The 15,743-nt window shown below is 37.2% G+C and overlaps 1 protein-coding gene across 1 annotated transcript in view; it reads left to right on the forward strand.

The window, feature by feature from the left end:
* LOC128016859 (alpha-ketoglutarate-dependent dioxygenase FTO) overlaps nt 1-15,743 on the forward strand; it is a 121,853-nt gene that overhangs the window by 63,562 nt on the left and 42,548 nt on the right. The window lies entirely within an intron of this gene.

The following is a 15,743-nucleotide window of genomic DNA, read 5'->3' on the forward strand; positions in this document are numbered from 1 at the left end:
TTTGCCAGTCCGTGGGAAAGGAGACCAGAGGTCTTTTTTATTTATGTCAATGGATGAGTGCCTTCACTAAGCAGAATAAACGTTTTTTTAGAGGAAACAGCTTATCATTTAATAAATCGATAGCCTATGGTTAATCTCCAACATGTTTTACACTAAACAATAGTTTTGGATTGAACTATTTTAAGAGTTTGCACCCAAAAAAATGCTGTTTTATTAGAGAAGTCATTGACTTTTTGCGACAGGTGCGATTCAGCTTACGGCATTTCTCATTCAATCCTATGGTATACGTAAAAGGCAATTGAGTGACGCACAACTCTGACTGAAATTCAGTGAAGTCAAGGCTGTAATGTGATTGGATATTAAGGCCCATGTGATACAAGTTGATGGTTATGCTTCCTCCAGTAGTAAGTAATACAGACCCTTTCATCTCCCAATGGTAACACAGTCTCTGGCCATACAACGATCGGTCTGCGCGGCACTGCTTTGTCTTACAGACTTCTTAAAGTGTTTGGGAGAGGCCATGATCTGTGGCTCCAGTGTGTCATCGAGACATTTTCAGCTTAATTTGTGTTTTACAATTTAGTCATTTATGTGCTTTTGTCATAATTAGTTATAAAAAAATAATAATAATTCTATTTATTTTTGCTGAGCTTTTACTAAGCTTTATTTATTTTATTTTATTTTTTAATTTTTTAAATTTTAGTCATTTTTATACTTGTTCTGGTTGTTTCCAAGGAAAAATTGGTTTTTCATGTAATATTTGTATTTTCATTTAATTTTAGCTTTATTTCAATTACTAGAAACAAAAACAAAGCTGCAGCTGCATTAAAGGAAATTATAATGAAATTTATTTTAGGAAGCTAAAAATGATTATGTTGTAGTGCTTACTGTTTATGAAATCTATAAAATGACAAAACAGTGTTTTCGATTAGGCATTTAGGAAAGATATCAACTCATGCCGGATCAAATCATCAATGGCATGACACAACACTTACTAAAAATGCAGCGCAAAAACAACTAACAGAAACTAACATGTTAATTCATTTAAATCCACACTCTACATTTTGTAGGAGTAACACAAAAGCTAGACTTAAAAGTACCATTCCCAATAACAGAATGTACAACATATTGCATATTAACATATTCACATTTGGTTTTCCCTCTGTCTTTATTCCTCAGTCTCACTTTCACTGGCACACAAATTCACTCCACCAGTTGTCGTCTCATGAGGAACAGGGTGTCTCCATAGCTGTCAATCCTGTGGCATATCTTTTGTCCCAGCAGTGACACTGTCCCTCCCACCAGAGTCTGACAGAGGACAGACAATAGAGCTGTTGTCCCCGAGTAGAGGGGAAAAGACCGTTAACATCTATTTTCAATGAGAACGGACAGGCTCACCCTGCACATGACAGCTCAGTTGCTAGGGAGTCCTCACAGTTCGTAAGGATGGAAATATCATACACACACATGCACACACCTACGCTTGAGGGTTTGATGCCGTTTGCTCTCGCTAATTTATCGGTTTAATTAACCGAATCACATTTGTGTGAGATTGTCTGCCAGTAAGTAGTATGGGTTAATGATAAAGCCGTAACAACACACAGGTACACACTCATATGCGAACATGCTCACACACACATGGAGCCAAGTGATGGTGCAGTGTGTTTTTTTCTTACGGCCTATGATGGGTGTTTTAGTATCGCTGGCTAGAGCTTCTCTTGTGTTTCACTGAAGGCTCCAGTGCTCACAGGCAAACACCTGGAATTTCTCTCCACAAACACACACACACACACACACACACACACACACATGTATATTCTCCTGCTGATGTGTTTGCTCACTGCAAAGCACTCAGAGAGGTACCAGATTTATTTGTGTGCATCTGAGTGTTTCTTTCATCATCAGCAGCACTGTAATTAGTGAGAAAGTGACGGTTGGGCTTAAAGCTATCATCTGATTTGTCTGTCTTTATCAAAACAAACATGTGTGGTCCCTCCCTTGCGATGTGTGTGCGATGTGTGTGCGATTTGTGATTACCAGTAGAACGAGTGTCTGAGAGATTGATCGTAAATGACTCCGATACGCCTAAACTGCTGTTTAGCAATCATAAAGCTATGCATGTCAAACCCACCATGGCTGCAGTACCCTTTGTGTGCCCTCTCTCGTATGACTGTGCTTGTCAGGATTGGAGAGTGCATGCAGTGACCCACTTGGCGAAACGCATGGATTTGGGGGGGGGGGGGGGGCACCAGTACACACTGGAATGTCATTCTTATTATATTTGTTTGTGGAGATGCGAAGTAAATCCTGCTTGTGTGTTTGTGGCAAACGAGTACAAAGAATTACACCCAAAAGTACACATGAATACTGGTGAAGACATGTGGCATCCTAATAGCTGGACAGATGAGGCTTGTTTCTTGGCACATGGAAGGTTTTATTATGTGACCAAACTCTAAACAACAGTTTATAAGAGGACATGATTCAGCAAGTTGCCTCCTCTTGTTAAACTAATGCTCTCGGTTGCGTCCAAATGAGAGGGGAGAATGCCATTAAAAAAGAGAAATTGCTTTTTATTTTAATTGCTCGCTTGGCTTAATAAAAACAGCATCGCATAATTGTGCTTTTTGCAGTGATAGTAAACGGTTTGCCATGCTTGATGCAAATATGAGCACTGCAGAAATTCAGGGGCACAGCAAACAGTTGCTAACTCTGCTATTAAGCATTGCTTTTATATGGAAAGAGAGACTGGGAAACACATGAGGCTAACCAGAGTGGTGCAACATTACAAGAACAGTCCAAATTGAAGTGAGCGAGAGGGGTGAGGATGTAGCTGAGCTAGAATGTGGAGCTGTGCTGGAGCTTAATGGCTACTAAAACACTTTAACACACTGACACAATCACTCTTTAAGGCAACAACTGCTAAACATTTCCTTAGCTCAGCTGTTTGATACACTTGAGTTTGCTGCTTGAAACTGTGGTCTTTACTCTTAAAACATAGCATATCAACACCTTTATTGGTTTGGCCCAAACGTGAGAGAGTTCACCCCCCCAAAAAAATTGTCATATACTCAACCTCATGTCATTTAATTTACTTTATGTAGTTTATTTTCCACACACACACACACACACACACACACAAACACACACACACAAAGAATAATACAAATACATAAATAAATAAAAATACTGAGCTGCAAGACAATGGAAACTGCTAATAAGAATAAGAAGAACTGTTTCTTGAGCACCGATACAGCTAATTAGAAAGATATAAGAAGGATCATGTAGAACTGAAGACTGCTAAGGTTAAAATTTGCTTTTACAAGAACAGATTACATTTGAAAATATATATAACAATTTCAAATTGTAATAATATTTTTTAATATTCTGTTTTACTGTGATTTGGATCAAATAAATGCTGCCTTGATGTAAATAAGATACTTTTTTTTTTTTTTTCAAAAACATTAAAAAAAAAGTTTTTCACATTCAAAAACATTAAACATTTTTTTTTTTCATTGTTGAATGGTAGTTTTTTTTTGTACACTATATGTATGATGTAATTGAGATTGGAGAATCATTTCCTCACATAGCTACACTATTTTTTTTTACACTGTTTTAGACTTGCAATATAGTGTAGTGGATGAGTAAATGACAACATACTTTTCATTTGTGAGTAAAGTATCCCTTTAAAATGAAGCCAAGGCAGAAGTTGGGGATTGAATCTGTGAAAAGTGTCAAGTGACTGTTCTACAGATGTGCCTGCATTGGTCTCAGGTTAGAGAATATGAATCTCTCACTTATGACACTGTAATCTGAGTCATGGCACTGTGGGTAGTTCATGGGCTTACAGAGCTATTAGCTTACTTGAACGCCAATGTATTATCTGTGTGTGTGTGTGTGTGTGTGTAATTAGTTCTTTATATCCTTGACTGTGCTGAAATGACATGTACGTTAATGATAGTGTTAGCTCTCCTTAATCTCCCTCTCCACAGACTCTGACACACTCACTCCTTCTGTCCTTGCACTGTTAATTATTTCCAACACCACTGGAGCAGTCTGCTTCATGGCAAGCATATTGTGTCTGGCAGGCACGTGGCGGGTTACAAATGATCCTGAAGGTGAAGATGTGACTGTGAGGAGATAGTTATGAAAATTTCATCCGTCTATGTGTTACGGCTACAGCTGCTGATGTCAGTGGAGAAATTACTGCGGGTCAGCCCTGTCAGAGAGAGAGAGGAACATCGGAGCAGACCTGTCAGACCCCTAAACACACACTCACACACTCAACACAGACTGTCCCCAAGCTGTCTTTGTTCATTACTAAACTTAGACGGGGATTCAGCAGGCAGGTGGAGCAGACCTACTGCCATCGGCTGCTGTCTCGCTCCCAATGACCAAATGTTGGTATGCACTATCTATCAAAGCAATTGGTTTCGATGTGATCAACGGGAAGTCGTGGCCTAATGGTTAGAGGGTTGGACTCCCAATCGAAGGGTTGTGGGTTCTAGTCTCGGGCCGGACGGAATTGTGGGTGGGGGGAGTGCATGTACAGTTCTCTCTCCACCTTCAATACCACGACTTAGGTGCCCTTGAGCAAGGCATCGAACCCCCAACTGCTCCCCGCTCGCTGCAGCATAAATGGCTGCCCACTGCTCCGGGTGTGTGCTCACAGTGTGTGTGTGTGTTCACTGCTCTGTGTGTGTATATTTCGGATGGGTTAAATGCAGAGCACAAATTCTGAGTATGGGTCACCATACTTGGCTGAATGTCACTTCACTTTTTTTTTTTTTTTTTTTTTTTTAAATGTGTACAATGTCATTTTTATTCTTTCTGGATGAATCCAGGTCCAGGTCATGATTTATCACCAAAAATCAAGAAAAAGAGAGAGAGAGAAAAAATAGGACCCTTAAAAAAATTTGTGACACTATATAAAATAAAAGGAAAACCTGTATAATAATAATAATTTAAAGTTGTACACTAATCTAGTTTATAATCTTGTTTTTACATTTTAAAATGACAGGCTGGTTCTGAGACAAGGGTAAAACAATAAAATATTCACATATAAAGCATTCAGAAATTAGCCTAAAAAAAGAGTGGTACAAAGTTTACAAGAATGTTACCTTTATATACAAAAAGAAACATGCTTTAATTAATTGAAAGTAGTTTTAATACAAATTGACCCAACATATTTTATTATAATACAGTTAAACAAAGTATTAACTATTCTTAAAATAATGGGAAAATGCCAATAAAAATCATTTTTGCCCAAAGATGACTCTTTTGTGTTCACAATGGTAATTTTATAGATTTTTTAAATTATACAAAGAATGTGAAAGTGTGATTTGAGAAAAATATTTATTTAACAATATAATTTCTAAATATATATATATATATATATATATATATATATATATATATATAGAGAGAGAGAGAGAGAGAGAGAGAGAGAGAGAGAGAGAGAGAGAGAAAGAGAGAAAGAGAGAGAGAGGATATTTACCCATCCAAACAAGAAATGTGATCAGTGTGAATGCAATTTAATTTTTATTTAATTTTTGTCATTGTAGACATGCCCTATTCTAGACATGCCCTATTCCCTATATATTTTTGTTGCCCATAATTTATTCCTCAACTGAAAGTGTCAATATTGGGTCAGAGTCACTGAAATAAAGTGGAAAATATTCAGTTGGTGACCTCAGCGGGCAGCTGAAAATTCATAAATCAAATGTGTTTTTAATTTCATGTATAAATCATTTTAAGGGAAAATAAAATTACGTTCACTATTAACTCAGTGTTGCTAATGTTGTGTGTGTGTGTGTGTGTGTGTGTGTGTGTGTGTGTGTGCATTTGTATTTGACAGGTAAATATTTCTGATGGTTCACCTTTCTGATGTCCTCCAAAGGATTTTCACAGGTTCAGTCTTTCCTGAAGCATTGTAATTAATACAGGCATGTCCTGCCATCTCCCTGTGCCTCAGCACCAACTTACAGTTTCCAGAGAATTCTATTAGCCCAGTCCAGCAGCTGTTAATTACCTCTCTACATCCATCGCTCTTAGACAAATGAAAAGCTCTGGTCCAGATGTAGGATAGAGTGATACACTGCCTTCTCTCTGCCTCCTGTAAAGCCACTTTAGGAAATGGGTCATCAATCCGCTGTTGATAAGTGTCTTTGGTTGGTAATGAGTGTTTTATCGGGGGGATTAGTGCAGATATTTTTTGTAATTAGTGTACTAGCCCAGCACTCATTGCTTTCCCTGAGGTGTTTGTCCGTGTTTTACTCGAAGTGAATTGTGTGTGAACTTTTCTGAGGATGAAAGGATCCGGCCCGGGAGAGAGCGCAGCTTATACAGGACTTTGAAATAAAAACACAGAGGTAATCCACGGCCAAGTGCTTTACAAAGAGATTTCAAATTAAGTGAGATTCATCGAATGGCCTGGATATAGCAATGAGGCTGACAACAGGCGATTAAAATCAGAGCAAGCTTATAATGGTGCTTTAGCTTGAGTGTATTTGACTAAAGATTTTGGGTATATATGATGGAAGGTGCTTGAAGGTATAGATATTTTCAGCTCGATCACCACAAACCTTTAGGTAAACGTTTGGTTTGTAATGCAAAATACATGTTTACTGGTGTTTCTTCAGTTACATTCACTTTTAGCCACTGTACTTGTAAAAAGCAAACTGAAAAGTTTATTTATTTATTTATGTGTGTATTTAATTATTAATTTATTTTTCTGACTTTTTTCATTTTACAGACATTAAAATTTTTGGGACTAAAAAAACACTAGATGATTTTACATTTCTCGCAAATAATATGAAAATGTGATTTAGTTGTATCTTAAATACAGAATTTTTACATATATTAACCATTATTACATATATTAACCAGTTTTAACCATAATTTGACCAAATTACATGAACGTAATGCTAAGGTCGTAAATTACATGCTAGCAATGCTAAGGTCGTGGGTTCGAATCCCAGGGAATGCATTAATTGATAAAATGCAGACCTGCCGAGCTGTACGAACTTTGAGTAGCAGCCACGCATTTTGACCTCAATATACATGATTTGTCAATCTAAACTATGCAAAAATCTAGTGACGCCTCGGTCCACGTGCGGTATTCAAAACAAGCAACAGAAAAAGATGAAGAGTTCAACCAATTAGAGCATTGTTTTAGTTCAAAGTGGCTCGCGCTTGCCCCGTCAGATGCCGATAACAGAAAGGCTGCGTGTGAGGCTGACAGAGAATCAATGTTTAATGCGTTTGAGAAGTGCTGTTTTACTTAATGCATAACTTACATTTCACAGCTATATTCTCCTTCTGTAAATGTGAAAAAAAGCTATGGAGATATTTCCATTTTTGCTGTCAGATTCTCCGCTAATCTCCACAGAAAATAAACATTTGCTGAAATATCTATAGTTGGACAATAGATATGTTATGTACAATTTTAAACCTACAAGTAAGTGTATTTGTATGATAACTGTAAAGTGTAATGGGAGTATAACTGTGGAGTTAATGGGGTCATCAAAATAGCCTTTTTACTCAGTATTTGCTTTTTATCATTTTTAGTTTAGTAAACAACTTCTGCTTTAAAAGGATTACTTGTTTTTTAGATTGCGATGTTACAATGTAATGTGATTTTAATTAATGCCTTTTTTGCACATAATTTATGCCTACATGCTTACATTTACTTTATTTGTTTAATACAGACATATATACCCCCCCCCCCCCCATCCCCCATTTCCACAATGGGTTTTTAAATATTCTAAAATATAAATTGTATTCTACAATTTCTAGAATCATTTAACCTTAAAATGAGTCATTTGTAATAAAACAGACACTTCTTGTGTGCATCTACTTGAACTCTTAATTTCTTGTAGAATAATTTCTCTCATGTAAGAAGTGCATGCTGATTTCTGTAATTTTCTGCATCTGCTTCTATCCTATACCTGGTTTCTTCAGCTTTGCTCCATCCTGAGGCTCTCCAGTGCTAGTTTACACAGCCTTTGGTCTGCTGGCCCAGAGGTCACATTATCAACCCACTGCTGGGGGCCTTCAGCCTCAAGGTACCCACTTAACTGCCTGTGGGAAGAGGAGGATTCGCTTTCAACTTTCTTCTCTCTTTCTCATTGCTTTGAGATATCCGCTGTGAGTCATTTTTGTTTCCTCCACTCTCCTTTCTGTTGAAGGGCTGCCTTTTTTCCTCGTCTCATGAAATCACAATGCGATGTATTCTGCCCGAGGTGCAACTATTGAGAATGCCGTTTGACACAGAGGAGCTGAATTCCTGCTGCTCGCTGCTGTTTAAACGACCCCACGAGCTTCGAGAGGCCATCAAAACACACACATCTCTCTCTCAGGCCTCAGTCGGTGGCTTATCTGACATTTATGAGGCTCTAAACTGCACTAGCGGGTCCACTAAAAGATACCCGATAAATAATCACATCAGGCTCAGTGCATTAGAAACACATGCTTTATGAGGATGTGTTTAGCTTTGCCTATTTTGACGTTTACACTGAAATCAAAATGATGAATTTCATTTGCTTTTGCTAAGGATACTAGCAGATTAAGCAGGCTCTGGTAACTGTTCTTCTCAGTGTTAATTGGGAGATTCCTATTACCTTATGTGTACTGTATGTAAGTCTCCCCTATACATTTTCAGTATGTCTTGCGCTTGTCATTTCTGATAAGGAAGTAGCTGAAGATGTCGGAAAACAGTTGTTTGATATGTTTGTCGTTTGATTGAGATGTGACACTAATTATTCCAAAGCTCATATTTTGCTTATTGTGTCATAACCAATTACTCTGTGAGACAGCGACAGGTGATAAAAGCTGTTTCTTCTGTTAATATTTTAGTTTTTGTGCTAACCGCTAACCATAGCATCCAATATGAAATTTTGGAAAGGATTGGCTTTAGGATTATTGTAGAAAATAAGATCTTTAATAAACAAAAGTGGTTCCGGTCTTCACAAATGAAAAATTTCTGGTCTTCAAATATTAACAACTTGAAGCTAGAATACAATTGCCAGAAGTAAAAAGCGTGCCCTTAGGACCCATATAAGGAAATTCCGCTCCATCTCATGTCACACAGAGCCATACTCGAAAAAAACTTTCCGAAACTTGTGACAAACCGGAAGGAGTATTTTTGGAACAGAAATACTCCTTCAAACGTACAACTTAATTTTTGTTTAGCATGGGAACCCAACTCTTTAACAGTGTAAAAAACTCAGTATGCATGAAATAGCATTTCACCCCCCCTTTAATGTTACTTTTCTATTAAATGTTGCTTCTGTACAAACCTACATGCTGCGTTTACTTTTTAAAATCTAAACATTTTTTCACTAGTAGCATCACCAGAAAGAAAGGCAAAAACAGTGGTTGTTTCCTTACACTGAAGTACAGTGGACCACTGGGCAGTGGAAGTGTCAAAGAGCAACAATCTTCATTCTTCAGGATGGCAGCCTACAAATGACTTACTTGTAGTTGTGTCCTCACAGTATTATGAAAACAAATACCAGTGCTGCTGTTTTGACTTAATATAATAGTTGAGTGCATGTACCTTTCACCAATTTAATTGTTTTGGTGTACATTTCTCTGCTCATGTCTGTCTCTGATGAGTGTAGTGTGCAGGCTGTGCAGTAAAAGACTGTGGTAGCTCTAATTAGTAACATGCAGTATCTAATAATGAAGTCTAAGCGGTTCCTCATTATGCGCTCCTGGAGCTTGATTAAAATGTCAAGGTTTAGTGAGGATAGATTTGGCCAGAGGGTCTTTATTTTTGTGTGTGTATGTGCTTTGTAGCAGTCAGTAAATATCTGCACTTCAGCTTGTTTCCAGCCTTTTAATTGCTAGCTCCAGCTGTAGCCATTTCACTGAATCTTTTGAACAGAAATGAAGCTATGCCCTTCCCAGCAACTCTGTAGTTTGGTGTGGCCATTGTTTCCATTTCTGTTGTATCAGCAATTGTGGGGACTGTGCCCTCGACCCACAATCAGTCACTGGGTTAGTTAGTGGGCACTTTTTTATTTTATATTTTCGTCAATAACAAGGCTGGATCTGAAACCCTAAAATACATTCTTGTTGCTCAATAACAACAACAACAACAATGATAAAAATTATAATAATACATATTTCTTTGTAGATTTTTATATTATAGTATATTCAATAATGTTAATTATATATTCATGTTATTATATACCTAATTATAATGCTTGCATTTGTATTATTTCAGCATTTTGATCTCTTGATTATAATATAAAATGTAGTATGTGTTGGTATATGGATGTACATTTATGTTTTATCATTTTAATATTTTGATATTCTATATTATTGTTTTAATTGTTTTGCAGAGGGTTAGCTACATAACGTTTGAACTACGTAATTTTCATTCATTTATCTACACACATTTGTAAGAGTCTGAGATGATGTTTAGGGGAGATGTTTCAGATTAACCAAACCTTTTTTAATTTTTTTTCTGAAGCACTTAGCATCCAAGTTCTTACTCTTTTGCTGTGCTTATTAGTCCCTCAATCTTCTTTACATATCTTTTACTCTTTTTTTTCTCTTTTCTTTCCTAAAATACTGCAAGTTTGTAAATGGTTATTCGGTCCACAAAGGAGTGTTTCTATTGCTTTGTAATCAGGGCTGATTTAAATTGCAGGCAGCTGAGGCTGACTTGAGGGGGGTCTCGGTGCTTTTATAAGACACTTAGAGTCTGTGTATTAGACTCAGCGCTGTAGATCCCGTGTGCTAAATGCCATTTATTCAGCCAGTTAGTCTGGGAAAACATATGGTGCCATTTGGAGCATCAGACTGTGGCATGCTGTTCCTCCTTAATTAGAGCAGGCCAGCTAGTGAGTGCCACACTTAGCACTCTGTCAATTTCCCATGCACCATGCAGACTGGGAGGTCACACACTATTACACTAACTCCACTGCTTGCACAACACACTGGATGGACAGGGATGGTCTTTAGCTGTGATTGTTGTGTACGTGTAGATGTTTGAGTGCATCATTAGGAGGTGTGAGGTTGGGTTTCTGCAGTATGTTGGTGGTCGGCCAGTCATCTGGGAGACACTTAAGGAGAGGAAGAGCAGGTTGGACGCACTGCAGGTTGTCTCTGTTAGGAGACACTGCTGGGATTTCACTTTATAGAAGTCGATCAATTTAAAGAGACACACTAAAGACAATGACATAAACATTATGGACATAAACAATGTGCCTCTCATAGCTGTCCCACTCTCCTCTCTCTCTCTTTTTCATCACTCTTCTGAGGTTATATACTGTACGTCACCTGTTTTAGAATAAAGACCATATGGCTGTCCTATTTCATTTAAACATTTTGCAATCAGTATGCAGATCAAAAATCAACTGGCCAACCATAAAAATGATGTCAGCTGTAACAATTCTCTGTTGGTGTCTCTTGGGTGCTTTCACACTAGGACTGCGGTACGATTCACTGTTGGCGTGAATGTGATCCACTCTATATTACTAAAATAAACCACTATTGATGATGTGTAATCTTTGCATGTCTCTGATTAGTATATGTGTATGTGTGTGTGTGTGTTAGTGGTTAATCCAATGCACACACACACACACAAAAACCTTGATTAATCTGGCTTCTTTTGTAACATAGTTACAGTAGTAAACTTCTTCAACTAACCTTGATGATGCAAACACACTGTAGTCCAAAAATATAATAGGAAAAGTATGGAAATCAACCTCGGGTTTGAATCAATCAGTTGAATTAAGTGTGGAAATTACAGATTGACTGCTTTTTTTTTTTTTTTTTATTATGCTCCAAACATCACCAAGAGCTCTCAAAACTTGTCTCATATTTTGAGATCTTTCTTTGTCTTTTTGACTGTTTATGCCCAAACGGCCTAAATAAAAGTGTGGGAGAGCTAGCAGACAAATAAGCATATGCTGCATTTATATTTCAGCAGCATTTAAAACAAATGTCTTCAGCAGTGAATTATGCATGCTTTACAGAGAGGTTCTTGTCTTTTAGCCACCTGGGAATCTAGTCTGATTTGTTTCTGTTTTTATATATTTGCTTTTTAAAAATGAAATGAATTATTTAATCAGCTATTTTCATTCCATATAACATTCTTATTATTGTTGCTATTGGTTCTTTTATTTAGGGAAAGCTGAACTGGTTTGCCTATGAATAAAGAAATGTACCTGATGATTTTAGTAGGGTCCCAAAAAAGAGATGGGGGGGGGGGGGGGTCATCAGAGGTTAAAAAAATATAAAAATCTGTCAGGTGTACTGTTTTACATTTTTTTTATATAATTACTGCATAACATGTGCATGTTTGAGCGTGTATTCATGTATTGCGTTTTTATCTCTGCGAATGTGATTCATTGCCAGTGATGGCGGAGTGAATAATTCAGATCCTAATGTCCTGTGGAATGAGGCGTAAGCGGTGTTTGATTGTCAGAGGATGGAGATTGTGTAATGGTAAACATGGCTTAAAAGACTCACATTTATTATGGACAAGCCTTTTCAAAACGCTTGCAGATGCAAATGCACCACAAATCAGTTTAAATATGCTGCGCACAATCCTGCTAAAATATCTGAATGAGTTTTAGATGTTTTTGTTCATATTATCTTGCTGTGGGTAAATCGGATGAGAAGCCTACGGTCAGGGAGGATGGAGTAAGTGAGGATATGTTTTATGTATCAGTGAATATACTCTGAAGCTCGTATTCATTAGAGACTAAATCTTGCCATCAAAGCCCCGGTGTGAAGCACTGTCACAAAATGATATAGAGCCTGCTTTTAATTCATACTCCTAGCTGTTTTTATTCCTGTTAAAATTAGCATCTGTTTAGGTTTAGCATGTTTTAATGTGGTCTACACATTTAACATCAGGCTAAATTGATATTAATAGCTACTTTGTTAGCGACTCAGTTGTGAGCTTCCTCACGATGATAAGCTGCGGTCTGTAATAAACACTCATCTCATAAACAGCACTTTCAGACGCATGCTGGCCTGGGGCAATCGTAACCGCTTCGTATCACCATTTATTGCACCTTTAATAAGTGTTTAATAGAGTGTAGCGAGGTAGGAGAGAGATGAGTAACCTTTCCCAATGGGAGCTGGGAATTGGACCAGGTTTCACAATATTTTGTTCTTTCTTTCCCGAGCATGTAAGACACGCTAAATTTAGCCCAGTGTCGTTGGCCCATCCTGTGCATCTGTAATTTTTATTCTTTGGCATGAAACGTTTGGCTCTTAATGACCTTTACTAGAAAGGTGTATTGGAGCCGTGCTGTTAGATTGGAAGAATTCTTTTTTTAACTGCAGAATAGCAAAACAAATGATTGGTGCAACTTTAAAAGGTTAGTCTGGTTTTCTTGTGGGAAGACTATCTTGACTGCTGTCGCTTCTTTGTTTTTGAACTTTAAATATGCTATTGATTTGTTGTTCTTGATTTCACTGCCACAGCAGCAATCCGTCCTCCATGTTCTAATGGCTCGAATGAGCTACTGAATAAATTACTTTCTGTTCAAGTACAACATCTTCTTTGTTGGATGAGATTGTGTTTGCTGAGAGGAGCAGCGGCTTCCTTTTCTGAGAGCACGTTTTCAATTCTGTACACAAAAGTCAGACGTTTTCTTATTATCTTTTATCAAAGTTACCTCTGGGTCTGGATATCTAATTTTGCTCACTAACTCACTTTCTCCAAATACCAATTTGACCTCCCTTTTATTATTACTTTCTTCGTTCTTTCTTCCTTGTTTTCCACTCTTAGTCCCTCTGTAAAGAATAAAGGTATTAATCTTCTATGTTTTGGAAAAATCAGACGACTGCTATTTGCGGGACCTCCTGTGCGGTTCAGGTCGGTGTGCTGGCGTGGGGAGAGAGAGAGACACCAAATTGCCGAGTAAATCAATACGTTGCTGTAATGTTAAGGGATCCGCTTTCAAAGGGCGGCGTTGAAATTTGTACGTCTTTGTTTTGATCTTTTTTCCATTCCACTCCATCTCTTCTTGTTATCATAGTTGCTGTTGTTTGTATGTTATTTTAGCTTCTTTTCCAAGTAGCTATTTTGCAATTTGGACAGAAATACAATTAAAGGCCCATCTGGATGTAATGGCTCTAACAGCAGACAGATGGATGGCTCTATTGAAGCCATACCTCGGCTTTGGCTGGTCTGGGCCCCAGTAATGTACGCCTGTAAATCGGGATCCTTCAGATTTGGGTAGTGTAAACTGTTGAAGAAGCTATCGGAGAACCAGAGGATGAGTTTTTTAAGTGGTTAAGACGTGTGTGCGTTGGTGCCAAACAATATGCCAAGCTTGACATCACGGCAGCCATCTCTGTTCATTTTTACAGTTTTAGCTGCAGTTTTTGTCTTTTTTGATGTAAATATGTTTTCAATTTAGTAAATAATTTGTCATATCCTATTTATCCTATTTATTTATTTAAGTCAGTGCAAAATTAAAACAACATACATATTCCTAATGGCATATAATTTAGCTCAAGTTTGCATAACATTTCTCTTTTTTTGTAAAGAGATGTTTTGAATACACTTGTTTATAAAAACTTTGGTTTTTGAAAGAAGTTTCTTATATTCACCAATGATGCATACAAAATAAGGCAAAATAATATTACATTTTAGTTTATTTTTACATTTTAAAATGTAATTTATTCCTGTGATGGCAAAGCTGAATTGTCAGCAGCCATTACTGCAGTCTTCGGTGTCATTTTTTTTTTTTTTTTTTTTTTTTTTTTTATAATCATAATTAAAAAAACAACAACAACAGAGATGCTTAATATTTATGTGAAAACTGTGTCTTTTTCCAGATTTTTAGCAATAAAACAGTTCAAAAGAACTCCATTTATTTGAAACAGATCTAGAATCTATTTATCTAGCATTTGTTTAAACTCTTTTAGGTCGTATGGCTATTTAATGACTGACTGGATTATTTAAAACAATGATATTAATTATATGTTTCTACCTTAAAAAACATTGTTAGTACATTTCTTAAAGAGTGTTTATTTTCTCATTATGATTGATTATTGTTTTTTTAATCTTAAAGAGTGTTTATTTTCTCATTATGATTGATTATTGTTTTTTTAATATTGTCATCATGCTTGTTTTGTCTTTATCAATGACAAATTCCAAAAATCCTGTGTTAACAAGTTTTTTTATTACTAATGGCCTACTTTTATCACAAAGTAATTTGCATCCTAAATGTACATGTACACTATCAGTGACAGGTTAATCACAGGTTCTAGCTTTGACTGACTACCTGCACTGCTTGTTTTGTGTTAAATCTCCTAGTCAGAGATGCAGGCATCTCACGTTTCTCTTCGACTGTCTTCAGAGTGATTGATTGTGCTGTGAGAATGAGGACAAACCTGGACTACATTTAGACACACACACTTCTCTCTCTCTCTCTCTCTCTTTGTCTCCTAGAGCATGCAAGTACAAACATCTCTGACACCTTTTATTAGCTAGAAACAAACCCTGGAGGCTCGGGCCAAACGGGAAATATAGGAAAATTGAGCTGCTTTGAACCAAGGTGTTTTTGATAACTACTTGGTATGCTTCCTGAAGGATAACCTGTAGGCTTGGCTTCTTCAAACCTAATCCCTTTGATTAGGTGCCAAGCCAGATAGCGCGCTCTTCCCCTTTCTCTCGTCTCACTCCCGATCCCGCTGTCTTTCTCTTTCTCAGAAGGACTGACCTACTCCTCCTCATCTGTCCTGTGAAATTGTTCTTGCCCAGACTC

This window comes from Carassius gibelio, chromosome A7 (genome assembly GCF_023724105.1).
Source record: "Carassius gibelio isolate Cgi1373 ecotype wild population from Czech Republic chromosome A7, carGib1.2-hapl.c, whole genome shotgun sequence".
Lineage (NCBI taxonomy): Eukaryota > Metazoa > Chordata > Actinopteri > Cypriniformes > Cyprinidae > Carassius > Carassius gibelio.